The following is a 23,714-nucleotide window of genomic DNA, read 5'->3' on the forward strand; positions in this document are numbered from 1 at the left end:
TGCCTTAGGCTGGAAATCTCTTTCACTTTGTCATTTTGTGGCTTCTGCTCCTCTAGAATTTGTTTAGAGTCATTTTTTACAGGTATTTTATGAGCTGTGGGAGGAGAGCTTCTAGAGGTATATCCTTCTATTCTGCCATCTTGGCTCTGCCACCCAGGTCTTCTTTTTCTTTAACCCTCTTAAAAAGGGCTTATAAAACTGCTGAAATAATGATGACTACCTTTTCAAAGTCTCATAAAACATTCTCTCAAGATAATCTACCATGAAATCATTGAAAACCTTCAACACAATTTGTAATAAACACACACATATACATCACCATATGTCTTCCTTATTTGTATTTTGAGTAGTAGCGCAAAGGCACATAATAGGTACTTCATAAGTGTGCATTGCATTGTATAAGTTATGATATCACATCATTATGACCTAAGACTGTCTTAAACTCTGTTTGAGGAAGATAGTCATTAAATATAGCTGCTCTATTCTGGCCAAAGCCAATTCTTCTATAATGTCAGTGTGAAGAGATTTTGTGTAAAAATAAAGAAAAGGATTTGACAAATAAAACATCATGACTGGGAGGTATGAATAGAGTCTCATGAAACCATGTTCACTTATTCTTTACATGAAAAGACAGGAACACGGGGAAAACTACCCATCTGTGACTGGGAAACACATAGAATGTAACAATATAGCACTTAACAAACAATGGGTAATTAGGCAACACAGTAAGGCTTGGAGGCAGGAAAACTTGAGTTCAAATCTGATCTCAGATACTTACTAGTTATCTGGGCAAGTCTGTTTGCTTCATTTTCCTTAACTATAAAATGAATTGGAGGATGAAACTGCAAACCTCTCCAGTATCTTTGCAAAAAAATCTCAAATGGGGTCATGAAGAGTCAATCAAAACTGAACCGAATGAACAACAACAAAAACCCATATATATATTGGAAGCAATGTCCAAAAGGAGAGGTAGCAGTAAAACATATTCTCAGATGTCTTTACATAAATGCAAAAAAAAAGGATAAATACAAGGTAAACTGAAGACCTTAATATAAGGAAGAAAATTTGACCCTAGGCATATCACTAAGACATGGTAGGCTAGTACTGTTGACTGGTATATGACTGCATTGTTAAAAAGGAACAGAATTAAAGGAGTCATAGAGTAGCATTGTCTGTTAAGAATAGATGCTTAACTAACAAAATCAATGACGTTTAGGAGGGAGGTCCAATTGTTATGTATGACCTGAATCTAGAAAATAAAGAAGTGACTGTTGAAGTTGAAATGATGGACATCTTGTGAAGCAACTCTTCTGTTTTATAATTTGTGAGAGGAGAATTAGAAAAGCAACCACGATTTGGAATGTATCCAGATTACAGGATTTCCAGTCTTCCTGACAAGATGGCTGTCTGAATGAGAATCAGGCTATTCAACTCCCACATACCTACTCCAGTCATGGCTTGAGGTTCTATCAGACCAAATTAGGGTCAAGAAATCCAAAGAAAACAACAGCAAGGGACATCAACCCCTGAGAGAGTGGAAAAGTAGGAGCTATGATGCAGCAATTCCCTTAGTGCTTAGATTGGGCCAGGCCAGGGGCCCTGGGATCTCTACCTTGAGATGCCAGAGAAGCTTTCAAAGGATCTGAATTTGTAACATCCTGAAGATCAAAGATTCAGGAAGGGGAAGAGGAGCTGAATTTCTGGAATGTGGAGTTGGAAGTCAACTCAAGCAACTCATGATGACCATACTCATTTCTAACAGGTCTCAGATCCTATTATTCTGAACCCTTCCCGATTATCATGAGGAAGGCATTCCCAACACTATGAATGACTTTTCTTTCAAATGTTAAGTTCTTGCCTGAACTTCCATTTTATGAAGTACTCTTGTTCATTCCATCAGCCTAGGTCATTCATCAGATAGGAAAATGTATGGTTCAGAGTGTGTTTGGGGTGTGAGTAGATTTAGGAGAAAGGAGCAGGTTCAGCATCAGGAGGCCTTGAGTTCAAGTTTCCCTTCTGACACACAATGACTGTGGGAATCTTGGAAGGTCACCTAAACTCTTAGTGTCATCTCTTAAAAGCTATAAATTGCAGATCTATATTGAAAGTTTCCCTGCCTGGAAGCTGTCTGTATTTCTCTGTGTCTGTGTCTATGTCTATGTCTGTCTGTCTGTCTCTCTCTTTTCTTCCCTTCTTCCACCTCCTTCTCTCATTTTCACCCTTCCCTCTCTCCCTCACTTTCCAATCCTCTGTTCTCTCTCCCTCTCTCCCCTTTCTCTCTCTCCTGTTCTTCCCTCCTCTAATCTCTCTTTGTCGTATTTCTCTTCGACATTTAGTGGGCAGAAATGGAATGTTAGAGTTCTAAGAGAATTAGGAAATAATTTAATACAATACCTTTATTTTACAGAGGAAGAAACTACAGTCCAAAAGAGTAAAAATTTGTCTAAATTTGCTTGGTAAATAAGTGTTACACCCATGGCTGAAATATAGTTCTCTTGACTTTTAGCCAAGGTCCAGGTCAGTGGTTTTTCCACTGTAAATAAATAAAGAGAAGCATATTCCCCATTGTCCTTTTTGTGGATGAATCCTTTCCAAGTTAGTTTCATTATGCTTCAAATGGACTCACAATGTTCACACCCCTACCCCCTACAAGTACAGTGAGACAACTTTTTAATTCCCAAAGTAGGCTACTTGCTTTATTATATTCTTTGCCTCAGATGATTACAGCCTGTCTAGAACACATGCAGCAGGAAGCTAGTTGGTGTAGTGGATACAGCACTGGTCCTGGACTCAGGAAGATCTGAGTTCACATACTTTGGGCAGCTAGGTGGTGCAGTGGATAAAACACCAATGCAGGAGTCAGGAGGATCTGAGTTCAAATCTCACCTTAGATATTTGCCACTCACTAGCTGTGTGACTTGGGGCAAATCACTTAAGCCCAATTGCCTCATTCTGGGTCATCTCCAGTCATCCTGATGAATATCTGGTCACTGGATTTAGATGGCTCTGGAGGAGAAGTGAGGCTGGTGACCTGCACTGCCCTCCCTCACTCAAAACAAAGTCAAGTACAAGTCATGTCATTATTTCTCTGATGGCATGGTCTTCTTTGGCAACAAAGGATGAATAATAATAAAGAACACATACACCCTGTTGAATTCAACCAGAAAATACACTCCAAAAAGCTTGGATTCCTTGGTTCTATTCATTTCTGTTGCTTGATTTCTCTATTTTTTCATCTATAAAACCGAGAAGAAAAACAGCTCTAACCAGCCCCTCCAGGGACCTTTGAGCTTCAACTAAGGAATTTGTAAAAACAATCTCTGTGTCCGAAAGGGAAAGGTAAAGTTTTTATTAAAGTTTTAGATGGTGAACAACATACATAACAAGGACCTGCAGCCTAGGTTGGTTCAGTTTTGAAAGAAATGACAGAAATACATAAATCTGAGGTAATTGCACCTCACTATTCACTTCCTCCTAACCCCTAAAGAATTCCAAATAACTTGACAAGTATATGAGAATAAAATACTGTCTACATGGGGAAGAAGGGGAGAAAATAGTACTGTTGACTGGCATTGTCCTTTTATAACCCAAGAAAATGACATTTCTCATTACAATGCTCTATTTCATGCTGCTAGAACATAATGCGAACCAAGTCCTTTCAGGGTTGTTTTTGAAGAAAAGCATAAGAATTTAGGACTGAATACCAAATTCCTTACTTGTTTTCAACCACTCAAGTTAAGGTCCTTGACTTTATTTATTCTAATTCCTTTAGAAATGCAGTTCCTTGGCTCCCAGCAAGGATGTAGAGAACAAAAGAAGCACATAGCCCCTACAGCTTCAGCCCCAAGTGACTTTAGAGTTAATGTGAATGCTTCCTTTATTAGTACGTAAAATTCTTATCATTCATAAACCACACAGCAAAAGGCATCATCAATTATTGCTTTCCTATATCCTGGTTATCTCTGTTTTGCTAGTGAGGATACAGATTTCTAGAGTGAAAAAAGCACATTTTAGGCCAGCCTGGGAGCTAGTTGTAGAAACAAGGTTAAATCACTTAATAACATAGTAGAAAGATGAATAGATTGAGAGTCAAGAGACCTGTGTTTAGTCCTAGCTTTGCCACTAACTCTGTGTCTTCCTGGACACAGAATACTAATCCTTTTTATAATCATTTATAATTTACAAATCATTTTCTTCATGAAAATCATATGAGGTAGACAGTATAAGTAACATCATACCTGAATATCTAGAAAATTAAAGCAAGTTGCCCAAGGTTTCACAGGTTTTTTTTTAATATTTTTTTCTCCATAACACTGTATCTCACCCGTGTGTGTGTGTGTGCATATATATATATATATATATATATATATATATATATATATATATATATATATATATATATATAAAGGATTGTAACAGATATGTACAGATGAGCAAAACAAATTTTTGAACTGGCCTTGTCCAAAAATATGTCTCGTTCTGCACTTTGGGTCTATTATCTCTCTGCCAAGATACGAGTTGTATGTTTTATCATTAGTCCTCTGGAATCATTGTTAGTTATTGTCTTGATATGAGTTTTAAATTCTTTAAGGCCTGAAAAAATTGTGTTATAAAAATGTAACATGATGTTATGGTGCCCTAAGAAATGACAAAAGGGATGGTTTCAGAATAACCTGTGAAAATTTGTATGAATTGATACAGAGAGAAATAAGCAGAACAACTGGAAGAGTTGGGATGAAATATTTGCAAATAATTCATGTTAGAGTCTGGCAACAAGAATTACAGCATTTCATTTTCATGGGCTAAAAAGAGATATCATAGTGATAAACCTGATCTCTTGACATCTGGTCCAGTGTTCTTCCTTATATTGGGCCTCAGAGTCCAAATCTATAAAATGTGCTAAACTATGTCTGAAATTCACTATAGATATAGGAATTTATCATTCTAAATTTTAATTAATCAATAAATTCACATGGATTTTTAAGCATTTATTCTATGCAGAGACTTGGCCTAAAAACTAAGGCTACAAAGGCAAAAGTAAAAGAGCCTCTGCCCTCAAAGGGCTTACATTCTAACAGAGGAGATAACTTATACATTATGTAGAGTAAATGTAAAGAAGTGTTGGAAAATAAAATGTCAGCAGCTAAAGAATCAGTAGAATGTGGCAGTTAAGCCAAATTTCTAAGAATACTGGGAAGTATAAGAGGTACAGATGAGAAGGGAGAGCCTTGTAGGATGAGAAACAATGGAAAGACATAGAGATTGGACATGTAATGTTCTATGTGAGGAACATCAATCATGTGGGAGTAAGACTGGACCAAAAAGCAAATGAAGTAAAAGTAAACAAAAGTAAAAGAAAACAAAACTGTGGGACTTATTCAGATTGTAAAGAGCTTTTAATGTCAAATAGAACAGTTTACGTTTGATCTTTGAGATATCAAGGAAGAAATGGGTTTTGTAGAGCATGGGAATGACATGGCTTTACCTGCAGTTGATGAAATTACTTTGGTAGCTATGTGTACCAATGACTGGTTTGTGGAAAGATTTAAGGGAGGGAGACCAATTAGGAAGCAAAAGTACAGGCAAGAGGTTGTGACAGTTTATATCAGAGTTGGGACTGCAGGAGTAGAAGCAAGATATTGTACAGAAAGAAATGCAAGACTAGGCAACTAAATATGTTAGGTAAGCAAAGATCTGAGCACGACACTGAGATGGCAAATCTGGGTAACTAGAAGGATTGGAGTGCTCTTGACAGGAATATCTTAAAGAAAAGTGAAATTGAGAGGGAAAGATAATGAGTTCTGTCATAGATATGTTTAGTTTGCACTACCAGGAATAGGAAACTATTGATGTGGGACTAGAGCTCAGGAGAGAAAGTAGGGCTAGAATCTGGAATGGTTTCTACAGCAATGGTAATTGAAGAAGCCATGGGGGCTAATGAAGTCAACATTTAAGTAATTAATCAAGCAGCATTTATTTAATGTTCACTACATGCTAGGCTTTATAGTAGAGAAAAAGAGAAAGAGGGTCCAGGACAGAGCCTTAAGATACAACCAAATTTCATAAGCAATGATGATCAGGTAAAGGAAACTGAGGAGCAATCAGACAGGTAGTAGGAGAAACAAGAAAGAATAATGTCAGAAAAAAAACAGAGACAAGAGCATTCAGGTGGAGAGTAACATCACCAATGTCAAATGCTTCAAAGACATTTGAATGAAGATTGAAAAAAAATCATTCATTTGTCAATTAAGAGATCAATGGTAACTTTGGAGAGATTAGTTACAGATGAATGATGAGCTCAGAAACTAAAACATAAAGAGGAGAGAGGAAGAAAAGTAGGAAGGTAGCTTTTTCAAAGAATTCAGGTAGGAAAGGAAGAAGACTTCTAATAGGAGAGCTAATTACAATGCTAGCTCATAGTTTGTTTTTTAACAAGGTGGGGAGACAAGTTTTAGGCAGTAAAGAATTAACTAGTAGGTAGGAATAATTCGAAGATAAGCGATAGAGGGGATGATAATGGAGATAATCTGTTAGAGAAAATAAAATGAAGACTTTTATGGAGCAAGAAGAAAATACCAAAACACACAGAACCTGAATAAAAAGGAGAAACAACTATTTTTATTTTTTTTATTTTAGATCTCAGAATCATCAATCTTAGAACTGCACTGGCTGTTAGAGTCCCTCCTTTCCAATCCTCCTCATGATCAGGGAAACTGAGATACAGAGGGATTAAGTGGCTTGCTCAGGTCATACAAACAGAAAATAATAAAGGCAAGATTGTGATACTCAGTCTCAAAACTCAGTCCTCTTTCCATTATATCACAGGGCTCCATTTTGTCACTGTGAAACCTCTGCTGAACCTCTGATCTCATGGCTGTTGAGGCATCTTTTGCTACAAGCTTGATCTTTTCCAATTCCTTTGTCTCACTTCTCCAAGTCTTAATCTTAATTAATGAAACTCTGAAGGTTATGTGTTCTGAGGTCATGTGATTACAACAATAACTCCAAACAGTGGGCACTGGATGCTCTAGGGTGATATCATATTTAATTTAGTTTTATGGAAGCTTTAAGAGATATGAGATTCTTTACAAATGGACATAAATATTTGAAGAGAAAGAGATTTTTGCAGAACAAGTTGAATTTGGATCAAAGAAGCAGTTTCTCTTACTCTATATAGGCAAGAGTGTTGAGGTAGGAGCGGCTATTATAGAGAAATGTAGGATTCACTTGAACATAGTGAAAACCCAAAGGATCCTGAGGTTCTTACTTTTTTCTGTAAAACAAAGAGTAAACTTTTTGTCATGTTTTTCATGGTATTATGGCTATATGTACAGATTATAGTATTTAAATAGATTTTTTGTAATTGTTTGCTTATGGTCTTCCTTATTAAATTATAAGCTCCTTGAAAGCAAGAACCCTGTCTCATTTTATATTCTGAGCACTGAGCAGCATGTTTTGCACTTAACAAGTGCTTAATAAATGGTAATTGACTGACTGATTAAAAACAGATGAACCCCTTTCCTATGGACGGTCTAAAGACAATGCATAAGATACAAAGCCGGATTAAAAAAAATAAAAGTATCATGAAAAGTATGTAGTAGACCAGGTAATATTTCAGCACTACAACAGTTTCAATGACTACTTTTAACATGTTCAATAGTAATGGCATATAGTAATAAAGGATCCAAAATACTCTTTTTTAAAAAAATATTTCTTATTTTGAACCTTAAATTTTTTTAAAAAAATTGAGTTTTGAGTTCTCTCCATCCTTCCTGCTCCTTCCCCACCCATTGAGAATGCAAGAAATGTGATATCAGTTACAGATGTCTTGCCACATATTAGCCGTGTTGCAAAAACAAAACAAAACAAAACAAAAAAACCCAAGAGAAATAAAATAAAAAAATATGCTTCAGTCTGCAAGAAGATCCCATCAGTTCTTTTTGTGGAGAGCGCAAGAGCAATAGCATTTTTAATCATAAGTCCTTTGGAATTATCTTTCATCATCGTATAGATCAGAATAGCAAGGTCAGCCCCAGCTGATTATTTTATAATCTTGGTGTTACTATGTACAATGTTCTCCTAGTTCTGCTCGCTACACTTTGCATGAGTTCATATAAGTCTTCCTAGGTTTTTCTGAAACCATCCTGTTCATCATTTCTTATACTACAGTAGTATTCCATCTCAATCATATATCACAACTTGTTTAGCTATTTGTCAATTGATGGGCATCTCCTCAGTTTCCAATTGTTTACTACCACAAAAGAGCTGCTATAGATATATTTTTTTTGCATATAGGTCATTTTTTTTCTTTTTCTATGATCTCTTTGGATACAAACCTCACAGTAACATTTCTGAGTTTGTATGCATGGTTTTATGGCTCTTTATGCACAGTTCCAAATTGATGCTATATATTCCTGCCCCTGGGATGTTCATTAGGATCCTAGTTCTCCATGATATGACTTATACTAGTCTCAATGCCTAGAAATCCCTCTCTCTTCCTTATTGCCTATTGCATTTCTGTATATCCTTAGGTGCAACTTAAACATTACCTCTCATTTTTGAAAGTCTTCCTTTGCCCTCAGACCATGCATCCCTTTTGCAGTTTCCTAAAAGAGAAATTCTAGAGAAGTTAAATAATTTGCTCTCACATATTTATCAAATAAAAACATTCCTTTGAATGTGTATGATTTTGCTTGATCTCCCTAGTAGCACACAACTCAATAGTGTCAAAGACAGTGTCTCTTCTAAACTTTAATCTCCCTCAATATGTATCATAGTTTTTTGCACATGGTAGGTATAGAATAAATGTAGAATGAATTAATTCCTCAGAGTTTACAAAGTACTTATATGAGCTTTAATTCATTTGAGGCTTTTTAGAGTACTTTTGTAGTTTGGTGCTGTGTCACATAGACATTATGCATTTTATCAGAGGTTGAACTAGAACCCAAGTCTTCTTAATTTCCAGTCATCTCTCAAAGACCATAAGGGGTATAGCAGGTATCAACCTATATTGTTAGAAGTTTCCTCACTGGAATCACAGGTATGCATCAAAAATGTTAAATCTAAGGTATTGGCCCTTTATTATAAGTAGTCATTTTGTTGATAGAAAGAGACACAAAAAGAACATTATTATAGAAGGAATGCCTTGAAATGCTTCTTACGACTTGAGAGGAAATCGTCCCTTGGATAAAACTACTTAGAGGATTTGTTGAAATCAGTGCAGAGGCAAAAGCAGGCACATGTTAATATTTGGCTGTAGTATACTATTTGCTAGTAGAGAATATGACTATTTTCAGAACTTTGGATTTATTTCTGGGAAACTTTTATCAAAGAACTATTTGGGGACTATGGGAGCATTGTATAATAAGTATTTGTATTTTACTGTTTAGAAACGTGGATTTGTCATCAAAATATTGAAGTGACTCATACTATATCAGGAGCCAAACTACTCTGAAGAAGTATAAACCAAAATCTATTTGGGTAATGATAAATCTAGAACCTAATTGATAAGACAAGACAAGGGAAGTACAAAGACAAAAACAAAAGAAGCCCCAGTAAGTAGAACATAGATTGAGGCAGAGGAAGAAAACAATAGCTGAATAGAGAGAAGAGAAATTAACTTAAAACCTGTTCTCCCTCTATGCTAAGGTGAAGGGTCAAGTAAAATAAGTTTTGTTCTTGAGAGCTGATTGGAGAAAAGCTCTGATGCTGAGAACTGATTGAAGGAAAGGAGAATCTCTCTGATTCTCATCAAAGATCAATTGGGTTGGTGTGCCTTACTCTTTTGAACACTAATGACAAGGTGTGATGCATGTTTTGGGGTAAAATTTTACATTATCCCTGCTTTTTCCCTACATGAAGTAAATGTTACATTCTAAATATTATTGGTTTAGCTTTCTTGTTTAGCAAATGAGTCAATGATATTATTTAATTGATTTCAGTAAATGGGAAGGATCAGTGAGAACTCAGGCACTATTGTGGTTAGTAAGAGTGCATCCCCTTTCGCCCCATAAAGGCAAGTGTTACCCCTAGGACACTGAAAGTTGAACTATAACTAAACCATGACCCCTCAGGGCAACAGACAGAGGATAGGGGTTCAGTTACTGTGTATGGTACCACATCTATATTACACAGAGACAATACTTTAAAGGGAAGCAGGGTAGGTATTATGATCATTTTAAATATGAAGGAACTAAGATTCAGGGTGGTTAATTCACCTTCCCAGTGCCACACATCATGTTCATGTTAGAGTCAAGGCTTGAATTACCAGCTCAGGGTTTTAACATCCCCCCAACTTCCACCTTGTAACTAGTGGAAAAGAACATTGCTAATCATTCCTAAGAGAATGATTCAAGGATATCTGCATTCTTTTCCTTCTAAATCAGTGGTTCCAATAGCCAGATCAAGAATGGTAATAATGAGAATTTGTTACAATTGAAGAATGTTAAATAACAATCTACTCAAAACACAGTCATCAGAAAGGATATTCTTGCATTCTATAGGTAATCATGTTAGATGACCCCTTTCTAAATATGAGTTCTATGCTTCTGCATTTGGTATCTAAAATTTTTGTGGTATTGAAAATATGAGGAATACTACTTCCTAATTTATTGTTGTTGTTTTTCAATATCTCTAAGTTGGATAAATCATTCACTTCAAATGATATGATTATTCTGATGGGGGAAAAGGAATCATGGTGTTAGATTCTTTTATAGCTTTCCTTTCCTTCCTTTCTAGCTTTTCTCAATTAAAGTTGAAGTACAAGCAGGAACTAGTTACTTCTGTTTAGGGAAGGTTTTTTTTTTATTTTTCATACAGATTCACATCTGTTGTCTTCCTATTATCCTTCCTGTTGGGTGGGCAGCTGCAGGAACAGCAGTGTATTGTCCAAGTCCCCAAAGGGTGGACAGCGTGTTTTATTTATTTACCAAGCAACAATTATATGCCAGGACCAATTAGAGGCTAGGACTCATTAATCATCTCAATTATTCAAGAGATGGTTTCAAAACAGCTGGAGCTTCTGGGCATTGATGCACCAGACATACATATGGTAGCTAGGGAGGTGAATGAAGGATATGGCTCTTTGTAACAGTGAAGCATTTCATTATTTCTGTATAGTGTACAACTTTATCATACAGCCTACCTCTCCCTACTGCCTCATGCTATCATCATTGTCCCTTATAAAAAGGAACGAGGCAGTATGGTTCAGTGAAAAGAATGCTAGAGGACCTGTGTTCAAATTCCAGATCTCCTACTTAATATGTTTCTGATTGTGGGCAATTTACATGCTCAGTTTCCTGGTCTGCAAAATGCTCACATGTCATTTCTTGCTTGAGTCCTTTTCCAGTCATTCTTGCTGCTAGTGCATTCTCCTTTAAGGTTATTTTCCACCTAATCTGCCTTGAATTTATAAATATCAGTTTATGTACATGTTATCTCTCCCATTAGAATGCTGAAATCTTTTAGATCAGGGACTATTTTTTAAAATAGTATTTTATCCACCCCCTCACTTACATGCCAAAAAAATTAGCATTCACTTCTACAATATTTTGAGTTCTAAATTTTTCCCCTTCCCTTCTCTTCCCTCCCCTCCCCTCTTCTGCAAATGGTAGACAGTTTGATATAATTTATATATGTGCTATCATGTAAACATAATTCCATATTTGTCATAGTGGTGAAAGAAGAAACAGACCAAAAGGGAAAAATCACAAGGAAGAATAAGGAAAGTGAAAAAATTCTTTGATCTGCATTCACAGTCCATCAGTTCTATTTTCTGGATATATATAGCATTTTCCTTCATGACTCCTTTGTACTTGTCTTGGATTATTGCGTTGCTGAGAAAAACTGAGTCATTCATAGTTGGCCACCACATAATGTTACTGATATTATGTATGGTTTTGTTTTTGGTTTTGGTTTTTTTTGGTTTTATTCATTTAACTTTGTATCAAATCATACAAATCTTTTTAGGTTTTTCTTGAAATCTGCCTGGTCATTATTTCTTATGAAATAATGAAATAATAGTATTCCTTTACATTCATATACCACAACTTGTTCAGCCATTCCCCAGCTGAAGGGCATTCCTTTAATTTCCAATATTTTGTCAGCACATAAAGGCCTGCTATAAATATTTTTGCACGTGTAGGTCTTTTTCCCTTTTCTATGATCTCTTGGGGATGCAGACTTAGCAGTAGTATTGCTGGATCAGAGGGTATGCTCAGTTTGCTTGCCCTTTGGGCATAGTTCCAAATTACTCTCCAGAATGGCTTGAATAGGTCACAACTCCACCAATAGTGCGTTAGCGTTCCAATTTTCCCACATGCTCTCCATTATTTCCTTTTTTTTTTGTCATTTTAATCCATCATATTGGTAAAAGGTCATATTTTAGAGTAGTTTTAATTTGCAGTTCTCAAGTCAAAAGTGATTTAGACCACTTCTTCATATAACCATAGATAACTTGGATTACTTTATCTGAAAACTTTCTCTTCATATCCTTTGACCATTAATCAATTGGGGAATGGCTTGTATTCTTATAAATTTGACTCAGTTTTCTTTATATTTGAGAAATGTAAAGATTGTTTCCCAGCTTTCTGATTTCCTTATAATCTTGGTTGAATTGGTTATGTTTGTACAAAAGCTTTTCAATATAATGTCATCAAAATTATCTGTTCTACATTGTGTAGTGTTCTCCATCTCTTGTTTGATCATTAATTCTTCTCCTCCCCATAGCTATGATGTAGACTATTCATTGGTCTTCTAATTTGCTTATGGAGCATATTCCTTTTTGTTCCCATTAAGTTTTCTCTGAAGTTCTATCATATCTAACTTTTCTAATATTCTATTTACCTCCTTAATTTCTTCTTTATTTTGGTTGGATTTATTGAGTATTGACAGAGGACAGTTGAGGTCCCCTACTAGGATAGTTTTGTAGTCTATTTCTTCCTATAACTCCCTTAACTTCTGCTCTAAGAATTTGGGTGCTGTGCCACTTTTGCATACATATTTAGTATTGTTATTACTTCATTTTCTATGATACCTTTTAGCAAGAACAAGTTTCCTTCCTTATCTCTTTTAATTAGGCTTATTTTTTTTTTTTGCTTTTAGTTTGAGATCAGGATGGGTGCCTATGCTCTTTTTCTTTTTACTTCAGTTAATTCATAATAGATTATGCTACAGCCCCTTACCTTTACTCTATGTGTGTGTATGTGTGTGTGTCTGTCTGTGTGTGTGTGTGTCTGCTTCAGTTTTGTTTCTTACAAACAATATATTGTATTCTTGTTTTTGATGTACTCTGTTATACACTTATGTTTTATAGGAGAGTTCATCCAATTTGTATTCATAGTTATGATTAATACCCTGTGTATTTCCTTCCAGTCTATTCTTGCTCTTGTTTCTCCTTTCCTTCTTTTCACCCTTTCCCTCCTCACCAGTGTTTTGCTTCTGTCTACCACCTCCCCTGATCTGCTCTCCTGTCACTCCCCATCCCATCCCACTTTACTTAATCCCCCCTCCTACTTCACTATTAGGTAAGATAGCTTTCTATGTTCAAGTGATCATGTATATAATTCCCTCTTTGAGCAAATACTGATGAGTGAAAGGTTCAAATGATTCTCATCACTCCCCTCTCCCATCTTCCCCTTCACTGTTATCCGTCCTGTAAGTGGTGAAATAATTAAATTATCACATTCCCCTCTCCCTTCCTCCTGCATCCATTGTAGTCCCATTCCTCATTCCTTAATTTTTTATGTCATTCCCTCAAATTCACCTTATATCCATACTCTAATGGGTTTGTATATTCCTATTAGTTGTATTATTAACTATACAATTTTTAAGAATTATAAGTATCATCTTGCTGTGTATGGATGTAAACAGAATCCCTTATATTTTCTTTTCTTTTTCACCTCTCTATGCTTCTTTTAGGTCTTGATATTGGAGATCAAATTGTTGGCTTAGTTCTGGTCTTCTCCTTATGAAAGCTTGAAATCCTTCTATTTCATTGAATGATCTTTTTTTTCCCTTGATATATTATGCTTCATTTTGCCAGGTAAGTGATTCTTGATTATAGTCTTAGCTCCTTTGCCTTCCAGAATATCATGTTTCATGAACTCCAATCTTTTAATATTGCAGCTACCATGTCCTGTGTAATTCTGATTGTGATTCTCTGATATTTGAATTGTTTCTCCCTGGCTACTTATTGTAAATTTTCCTTGACACGATAGTTCTGAAATTTGGCTACAATGTTCCTTGGAGTTTTTATTTTGGGATCTCCTTCCTGAGGTAATCAGTGGATTCTTTCAAAGTCTATTTTTCCCCCTGCTTCCAGAACTTCAGGGCAGTTTTCCTTGATAATTTCTTGAAAGATGCTATCCAGGTCCTCCTATTGCTTATGGGTTTCAGATAGTTCAATGATTCTGATTTGTTTCTCCTGTATCTGTTTTTCAGGTTAATTGTTTTCCTGTGAGTTATTCTACATTTTCTTCCATTTTTTTCATTCTTTTGTATCTGTTTGATGTCTCATAAAGTCATTAGTTTCCATTGACCCAATTTTAACTTTTAAGGTGTTGTTTTCCTCAATTAGCCTTTGCACTTTCTTTTCTATTTGACCAAGTATACTCTTCCCCTCACCCCTCCCAAATATGCTCTTCAAGGAGTCATTTTCTTTTTTTTTTGTATCTTCTTTTCCATTTGACCAGTTCTAATTTTTAAACGTTTTCCAAGCTGTTGAGCCTTTTTTTCATAATTGTCTTTCATCAATCTTTTCTTCTCCCAATTTTTCTTCCATCTCCCTTATATGATGTTTAAGCTCCTTTTTGAGCTCTTTCATGAATTGTTTTTGGTGTTAAAACCACTTCTCATTGTTCTTTTGGGGTTTTGTCCATAAGTGTTTTGACACTGTTGTCCACTTCTGACTTTGTGTCTTAGTCTTCCCTGTCACCATAATAGCTTTCTATGGTCACATCCTCTTGGTTGTTGATTTTTGCTCATCTTTACTTCTTTGGTTTTCTTCCTTTCTTTCAAATTTGAGCTGTGCTCCCAAGATGGAAGGGACACTGTCTCAGGCTTCTTCTGCAAGTGGTTGCAGGCCCTGGCTGTTTGCCTGGTGTTGAGGGGCAACTAGGTGGTACAGTGGATACAGCCCCAGTGCAAGAGTCAGGAGCACCTGAGTTCAAATCTTACCTCAGACACTTGACACTCACTAGCTATGTGACCTTGGGCAAGTCACTTAACCCCAAATGCTTCATCCTGGGTCATCTCCAGTCATCCTAATGAATATCTGTTCACTGGATTCAGATGGTTCTGGGGGAGAAGCGAGGCTGGTGACCTGCACAGCCCTCTGTCACTCAAAACAAAGTCAAGTGCAAGTCATGTCATTGTTTCTCTGATGATATGGTCTTCTTCGTCAACAAAGGACAAACACACTACCTGATGCTGAGCTGATATTTCCTTGAGGCACCTGGGGGACCATCATGTCTGGTGCTGTGCTGAGGGGGTGGAGTGAAGGGATGGCTAGCACTGTTGGAGGCCATAGGGGTCGGACAACTTATCTGGTGCTGAGTTTTGGTATCATCTTGGTGATGCCTTTTGTATGCTGAGGTCTGTGGGGGTGTTTCTGCATTTCCCCTATGCTACACTGAGACATACGGTGGTCTGGGTACTGGATGATGTCTGTCTGCCTGAGGTTTTATTGAAGCACATGATAGTTCTCAGAGCTAGAGTCTGACAGTTCCCTTATCTGACGATGCTAAGGCACTTGTGGGACCTGGTGTTGGTGTTTGCATGATGTACCATACTGGAGATCAAGATATCTCCCTGATTTGCTTAGGAGGGACTTCCTACTGGCTTTCTGGAATCTTTCCATCCTGGACTATGCTCCCCTTTCACTCAAGTGAAACAGAACTTTCCTGCTGATCCCTCAATTTTCTTGGGCTAAAAGATTTTTCACCCTGTATTTTTGCTGGTTCTGCTATTGGAGGATTTATTTTAAGGGATTATTTGTATTAGGGTGCTATGGAGGTGAATATGGAGAGTTACAGTATTTCCCTACTAAGTCCACCATCTTGACTCCCAGAAGTCTGCATCCAGGGTACATTTTTTTAAAACTTTTTATCTGCAGTGCTTAGCATAGTGCCTGGCACATGGTAAGTGCTTAATAAATGCTTGTTGATTAAGTTAGAAGGGAAGCGAATAGGCATTTATTAAGAATCCACTATGTGGGGGGCGGAGCCAAGATGGCGGAGTGAAAGCAACGACTCACCTAAGCTCCTGGAAAAACTCCTCTGGATATATCTGGGGGGAGAGTCTGACCAGACTTTGGAGGTGTAGAATCCAGTGGGAGACGGACTTTGACAGATTCGGAGCCCAGGCTGGACTGGAAGGTCCACGGGAGGGATCTGTTCCGCGGGGGTAAGACCCTGGTGCACAGCACAGCGCGGTCGCGGCAAGGCGGAGGCGACCCGAGGGGCCCGAGAGTGGCGGGCGAGACCAGCGGAGCAGGAGATAAGCCAGGCTGAGCCAACGATATCAGCGCAACAGCCTTTGAAATCTTCAGCCTAAAGACGGGACTTCAGTGGGTCACTACTTGAACATCCAGAAGCTGGGATGCCGGAGTGATCAGTAAGTGCTCTCCCCTCCCCCCCGATGACCGTGAGAGAACCATAAAATTCTTCCCCAGATTGATCCTGGATCAGTGGGAGCAGCAGAAGGGGGCGGGTGGTCTCATAACACCAGAGGCTGGAGAGGTGGCAAAGGGGGATTCTTCCTACCGTGGTGGAGGCTATCTGGAGGGACAGACAACCCAGGGCAGAGAAAAATTCGCACTGAGACCCAAGCAAGCCTCAGCCCGGGAGACGAGCCCCAGGAGGGGCGGGAACACGCATTAGCCTCTAGGCGTGCCCCAGCCCTCCAGGGAAAAGGGAAGACAATAGGGAAGCTGGGATCACCATCCCCGGACCTTGCCTTTGCCTCAGGCCAGCTGAGGAGATAGCCTGAGACCAGACCACACCTCCCACACACCTATCAAGCTAAACCCAGGGTTGATCTGGGAAACAACAACAACAACAACAACAACAACAAAAATAAAAAGCCTGCTTTTAGCCTAGACAAACATCAACTCAACTTAAAAGATCTGTATCTTCTGACTGAAAGAACCAAAAGCTACAACACTCAGCCAACATCATGAATTGGAAAAAGCAGACGAAAAGTGAAAAAACCATAGAATCTTTCTATGGGGATAAGGACCAAAACACAAACACCAAAGAGGTCAGAGCTGAGACTGTACTTCCATCTGAAACCTCAGATGGGACTATGAATTTCTCGCAAGCACAACTAGATTACCTGGAACGTCTGAAGAAGGATATAAAAGAAAAACTGGCCAATGATTTTAAAACCATAAAAAAAGAATTCACTGATGAGAACATCAATCTGAAAAAGAAAATTGAAGAAATGGAAAAGGAAGTTCAAAAATTAACTGGAGAGAATAATTCCCTAAAAGGAAGAGTTAATCAAACGGAAAAGGAAACTCAAAGCCTAATAGGGAAAATTGATCAGATGGAAAAGGAAACCCAAAACCTAACTGGGAAAATTGGTCAAATGGAAAAAGAAGTACAAAAATTAAATGGAGAAAATAGCTCCTTAAAGGGAAAAATTGGCCAGATGGAAAAGGAGATGCGAAAGCTAACTGAAGAAAACAATACGATGAAGATTAGAATTGGGCAAGTAGAAACTAATGACTCAATGAGGCAACAAGAATCAGTCAAACAAAATCTAAAGAATGAAAAGATAGAAGAAAATCTAAAATATTTAATTGGAAAAACAACTGACCTGGAAAATAGATCCAGGAGAGAAAATCTAAGAATTATTGGCCTGCCAGAAACCCATGATGAAGAAAAGAGTCTGGACAATATCTTCCAGGAAATCATCAAGGAAAACTGCCCAGAAGTACTAGACTCAGAGGGCAAAATAGTCATCGAAAGAATCCACCGTTCCCCTCCCAAAAGGGATCCCAAACTCAAAACCCCAAGAAATATCGTTGCCAAATTCCAGAGCTATCAAGTGAAGGAGAAAATACTACAAGCAGCCAGAAAGAAACAATTTAAATATCAAGGTCACACAGTCAGGATCACACAGGACCTTGCAGCTTCTACATTAAAAGATCGAAAGAATTGGAACCCAATATTCCGTAAGGCAAAGGAGTTGGGACTCCAACCGAGGATCAACTACCCAGCAAAGTTCAGCATAACATTTCAGGCAAGGAGAAAGTCATTCAACGAAATAAGGGATTTCCAGAGCTTCCTGACCAAAACACCAGAACTCAATAGACAATTTGATCTTCAAATGCAGGTCTCCAGAGAATCATAAAAAGGTAAACAGAGGGGAAAAAACAAAAACAAAAACTTGCAACTCAATCAGGGCAATCTGTTTACCTCCCTCTAAGGGAAGATGATACCTGTTAATCTTGAGAACTGTGCAGCTATTATGATAAAAGGGATTTATGTAGAGGGAACAGGCATAAAGTAAATGATGTCATGGCAAAAATATGATTTAAGTATGAGAAGGGAATGTAATAGGAGGTGTGGAAAGGGGGAAGCAGAAAATGGCAAATTATATCACAGGAAGAAGTACAAAACTATAGTAGAGGGAAGGAGGGGAGGGAGATGAGCATTGTTTGAGAGGTACTCTCATCTGATTTGTTCAAAGGAGGGAACAATAATCTTAAGTAGATAAGCCTAACTAGCTCTATAGGTAGTAGGAGGGGAAGGGGGAAGAAAGGGGAGGGTGGCTAAAAGGGAGGAAAGAAGCAATAAGAGTAAAGGGTACTAAAAGGGAGGTGGGCTAAAAGAAGGAGGGGAAGGCTGCAGGAGGAGGGGGAGAAAAGTGAATACTATTGAGGAGGGGAAGGGAGACGGGAGAGTTAAAAGCACAAATGGTGGGAAAGAGGGTGGAGGGAAATACACAGATTGTAATCATAACTGTGAATGTGAATGGGATGAACTCTCCCATAAAACGGAGACGGATAGCAGAATGGATTAAAAGCCATAATCCAACAATATGCTGCTTACAAGAAACACATTTGAAACGGGGGGATACACATAGGATAAAGGTCAAAGGATGGAGCAGAATATATTGTGCTTCAGCTCATGTAAGAAAGGCAGGAGTAGCAATCCTAATCTCAGACAAAGCAAAAGCAGAAATAGATCTAATCAAAAGGGATAAGGATGAAAACTATATCCTACTAAAAGGCACCATAGACAATGAAGCAATATCATTACTAAACATGTATGCTCCAAGTGGTATAGCATCCAGATTCTTAGAGGAGAGGTTGGGGGAGTTGAAGGAAGAAATTGATAGCAAAACTATACTAGTGGGGGACCTCAACCTCCCCCTCTCTGAACTCGATAAATCCAACCTTAAAATAAACAAGAAAGAGGTTAAGGAGGTAAATAAAACTCTGGATAAGGTAGATATGATAGATCTTTGGAGAAAATTAAATGGGAATAGAAAGGAATATACCTTTTTCTCAGCGGTACATGGAACATTTACAAAAATTGACCATGTACTAGGACATAAAAATCTCACAATCCAGTGCAGAAAGGTAGAGATAATCAATGCATCCTTTTCAGATCATAATGCATTAAAAATTACATGTAATAAAAGGCCATGGAAAGAGAAACCAAAAATCAATTGGAAACTAAATAATCTAATTCTAAAGAAGGATTGGGTTAAAGAAGAAATCATAGAAACAATCAACAACTTCATTCAAGAGAATGACAATAGGGAGACAATGTACCAAAACTTATGGGACACTGCAAAAGCAGTTATTAGGGGAAGTTTTATATCTCTGAATGCTTACATAAATAAAATAGAGAAAGAGGAGATCAATGACTTAGGCTTGCAGTTAAAAAAGCTAGAAAAAGAACAAATTGAAAATCCCCAAGTAAATACCAAATTAGAAATACTGAAAACCAAAGGAGAGATTAATAAAATTGAAATAAAGAAAACTATTGAATTAATAAATAAAATCAATAGTTGGTTTTATGAAAAAACTAATAAAATTGATAAACCTTTGGTTAATCTGATCAAAAAAAAGAAAGAAGAAAACCAAATTACTAACATTAAAAATGAAAGGGGTGAACCCACCTCCAATGAGGAGGAAATTAAAACAATAATTAGAAACTACTTTGCCCAACTTTATGCCCACAAATTCGACAATCTAAACGAGATGGATGAATATTTTAAAAAATACAAATTGCCCAGATTAACAGAAGAGGAAGTTGAATACTTAAACAACCCCATCTCAGAAAAAGAAATTGAACAAGCCATGAATGAACTCCCTAGGAAAAAATCTCCAGGGCCAGATGGATTCACAAGTGAATTCTATCAAACATTTAAAGAACAGTTAATTCCAATACTACATACACTATTCTTGAAAATTGGGGAAGAAGGAGTCCTCCCAAATTCTTTCTATGATACAAATATGGTTTTGATACCCAAACCAGGAAGAGACAAAACAGAGAAAGAAAATTATAGACCAATTTCCCTAATGAATATAGATGCAAAAATTTTAAATAAGATTTTAGCAAAACGAATACAGCATCTTATCACGAGATTAATACATTATGATCAGGTAGGATTCATACCAGGACTACAGGGCTGGTTCAATATTAGGAAAACTATTAGCAGTATCGATCACATCAACAACAAAGCTAACAAAAACCACATGATTATCTCAATAGATGTAGAAAAAGCTTTTGACAAAATACAACATCCATTCCTACTAAAAACATTGGAGAACGTAGGAATAAAGGGAACTTTCCATAAAATAATAAGCAGTATCTATCTAAAACCTTCAGCAAGCATTATATGCAATGGGGATAAGCTAGATGCATTCCCAATAAGATCAGGGGTGAAACAAGGTTGTCCATTATCACCACTATTATTCAATATGGTACAGAAATGTTAGCTGTTGCAATTAGACAAGATAAAGATATTCAAGGAATTAGAATAGCCAAAGAAGAAACTAAGTTATCACTCTTTGCAGATGATATGATGATTTACCTAGAGAATCCCAGAGATTCAAGTAAAAAATTACTTGAATTAATAAACAACTTTGGCAAAGTTGCAGGGTACAAAATAAACCCACACAAATCCTCTGCATTCCTATATATTAGCAACAAAGTTCAACAGCAAGAGATAGAAAGAGAAATCCCATTTAAAGTTAGGGTAGACAGTATAAAATACTTAGGAGTCTACCTGCCAAAACAAACCCAGGGACTATATGAACACAATTACAAGACACTTTTTGCACAAATAAACTCAGATTTAAGTAAGTGGAAAAACATTAGTTGCTCATGGGTAGGCCGTGCTAATACAATAAAAATGACAATTCTACCCAAATTAATATACTTATTTAGTGCCATACCAATTAAACTATCAGACAATTACTTTCTAGAGCTGGATAAAATAATATCAAAATTCATTTGGAAAAACAAAAGGTCCAGAATATCAAAGGGACTAATGAAAAGAAATGCTTGGGAAGGTGGCCTAGCGCTACCAGACCTTAAACTGTACTATAAAGCAGCAATTATCAAAACCACTTGGTATTGGCTAAGAAACAGAGAGGTAGACAAGTGGAATAGACTTGGCACTCAAGATGCAGTAGGCAAGGAATATAGCAACCTTCTGTTTGATAAACCCAAGGACCCCAGCTTCTGGGATAAGAACTCATTGTTTGACAAAAATTGCTGGGAAAACTGGATAACAGTGTGGCGGAAATTAGGCATAGACCCATACCTGACACCGTACACAAGAATAAAGTCCAAATGGGTACATGATTTAGGTATAAAGATTGATACCATGAATAAACTGGAGAAGCAAGGAATAGTGTATTTATCAGATCTATGGAGAAGGGAAGAATTCTTTACTAAAGGAGAGATAGAATGCATTATGAAATGCAAAATGGATAACTTTGAGTACATTAAACTGAGAAGTTTTTGCACAACCAATCCCAATGCAACCAAAATCTGGAGGGATGTAGTAAATTGGGAAAAAATTTTTACAGCTAAGCTCGGGGATAAAGGCCTCATTTCTAGAATATATAGAGAACTGACCCAAATGTATAATCATACAAGTCATTCCCCAATTGATAAATGGTCAAAGGATATGAACAGGCAATTTTCAGAGGAAGAAATTAAAGCTATCTATAATCATATGAAAAAATGCTCTAAATCACTATTGGTTAGAGAGATGCAAATCAAAACAACTCTGAGGTACCACATCACACCTATAAGATTGGCAAACATGACAGAACAAGAAAATGATAAATGCTGGAGAGGATGTGGGAGAGTTGGAACACTAATTCATTGTTGGTGGAGCTGTGAGCGCATCCAACCATTCTGGAGAGCAATTTGGAACTATGCCCAAAGGGCTACAAAAATGTGCGTACCCTTTGACCCAGCAATATCGCTACTAGGACTATATCCCCAAGAGATCATAAAAATGGGAAAGGGTCCCACATGTACAAAAATATTTATAGCAGCACTCTATGTAGTTGCCCAAAACTGGAAGTCAAGGGGATGTCCATCAATTGGGGAATGGCTGAATAAATTATGGTATATGAATGTAATGGAGTACTATTGTGCCATAAGAAATGATGAACAAGAAGACTTCAGAGAGGCCTGGAAGGACTTATATGACCTGATGCTGAGTGAAAGGAGCAGAACCAGGAGAACTTTATGCACAGCAACAACCACAGTGTGTGAGAGTTTTTTCTGGTAGACTTAGATTTTTGTAATAACACAAGAACTTCTGAAAAAAAAAAAATCCCAATGGTGGACCTCAAGGCAAAATGCCTTCCACACTCAGAGAGAGAAATATGGAAGTCACTCACATAATGTAGCAGATCATGTTTGTGTATGTGTATCTGTTTGTGTATCATGTTCTGATTTGTTATACGGATTCCTTCATTTATCTTAGTCTGACTACATAGCATGACTATAGTGAAAATATACTCAATAGGAAAGTATATGTAGAATCTATACAGAATTGTATGCAGTCGTGGGGAGGGAGGGAGGTAGTGGGGGGTGGGTGGGGAGGGATAAAATCGCAATTGTATGGCAGTGATTGTTAAACATTAAAAAAATAAAAAAATTAAAAAAAAAAAAAAAAAAGAATCCACTATGTGCTACACACTGCACTAAGCATTTCACAATCAATCCTTTACCTCATTTGATCCTCACAACAACACTGTGAAGTAGTGGCTGTTATCCTCATTTTACAGTTGGGATTGAAGAAACCGAGACAGACAGAGGTCAAGTAATTTGCCCAAATAATTGCTCAGGAAACACCGATATTTTATGAGACTGGATTTGAACCAATTAGGTATTCTTGACTACAGGTCCAGTACTCAATCCACTATACCACCTAGCTGCCTAGATTAGATTAAATCATCTATGAAATTTTATCTTGCCATAATGTCTATGATCAATGAACCACTGACCTACATACCCCAGGAAATAGGAAAAGGATCATGGACAATTTAAAAACAAGCACTGGCCTAGGAGGGAAATCTGAAAGGCCTGAGGACTGAATAGATGAATGCTTCCTTCTTGCAAAGCATAAAGTTTCTTTTTGGAAAGGCCATAACTTAAACACTGCTGTAGTATTCCTGCCTTGAATGTGCCATTCCAAGATCAGTCCAGCAGAGAAAAAATGAGACCTTG

The 23,714-nt window shown here is 37.3% G+C and overlaps 1 long non-coding RNA gene across 1 annotated transcript in view; it reads left to right on the forward strand.

Annotated features, from left to right (window-relative positions):
- LOC140524425 (uncharacterized) overlaps positions 1 to 23,714 on the forward strand; it is a 73,699-nt gene that overhangs the window by 27,447 nt on the left and 22,538 nt on the right. The gene's annotated exons all lie outside the window — the stretch shown is intronic.

The sequence above is a fragment of the Notamacropus eugenii genome, chromosome 1 (assembly GCF_028372415.1).
Source record: "Notamacropus eugenii isolate mMacEug1 chromosome 1, mMacEug1.pri_v2, whole genome shotgun sequence".
NCBI classification, from domain to species: domain Eukaryota; kingdom Metazoa; phylum Chordata; class Mammalia; order Diprotodontia; family Macropodidae; genus Notamacropus; species Notamacropus eugenii.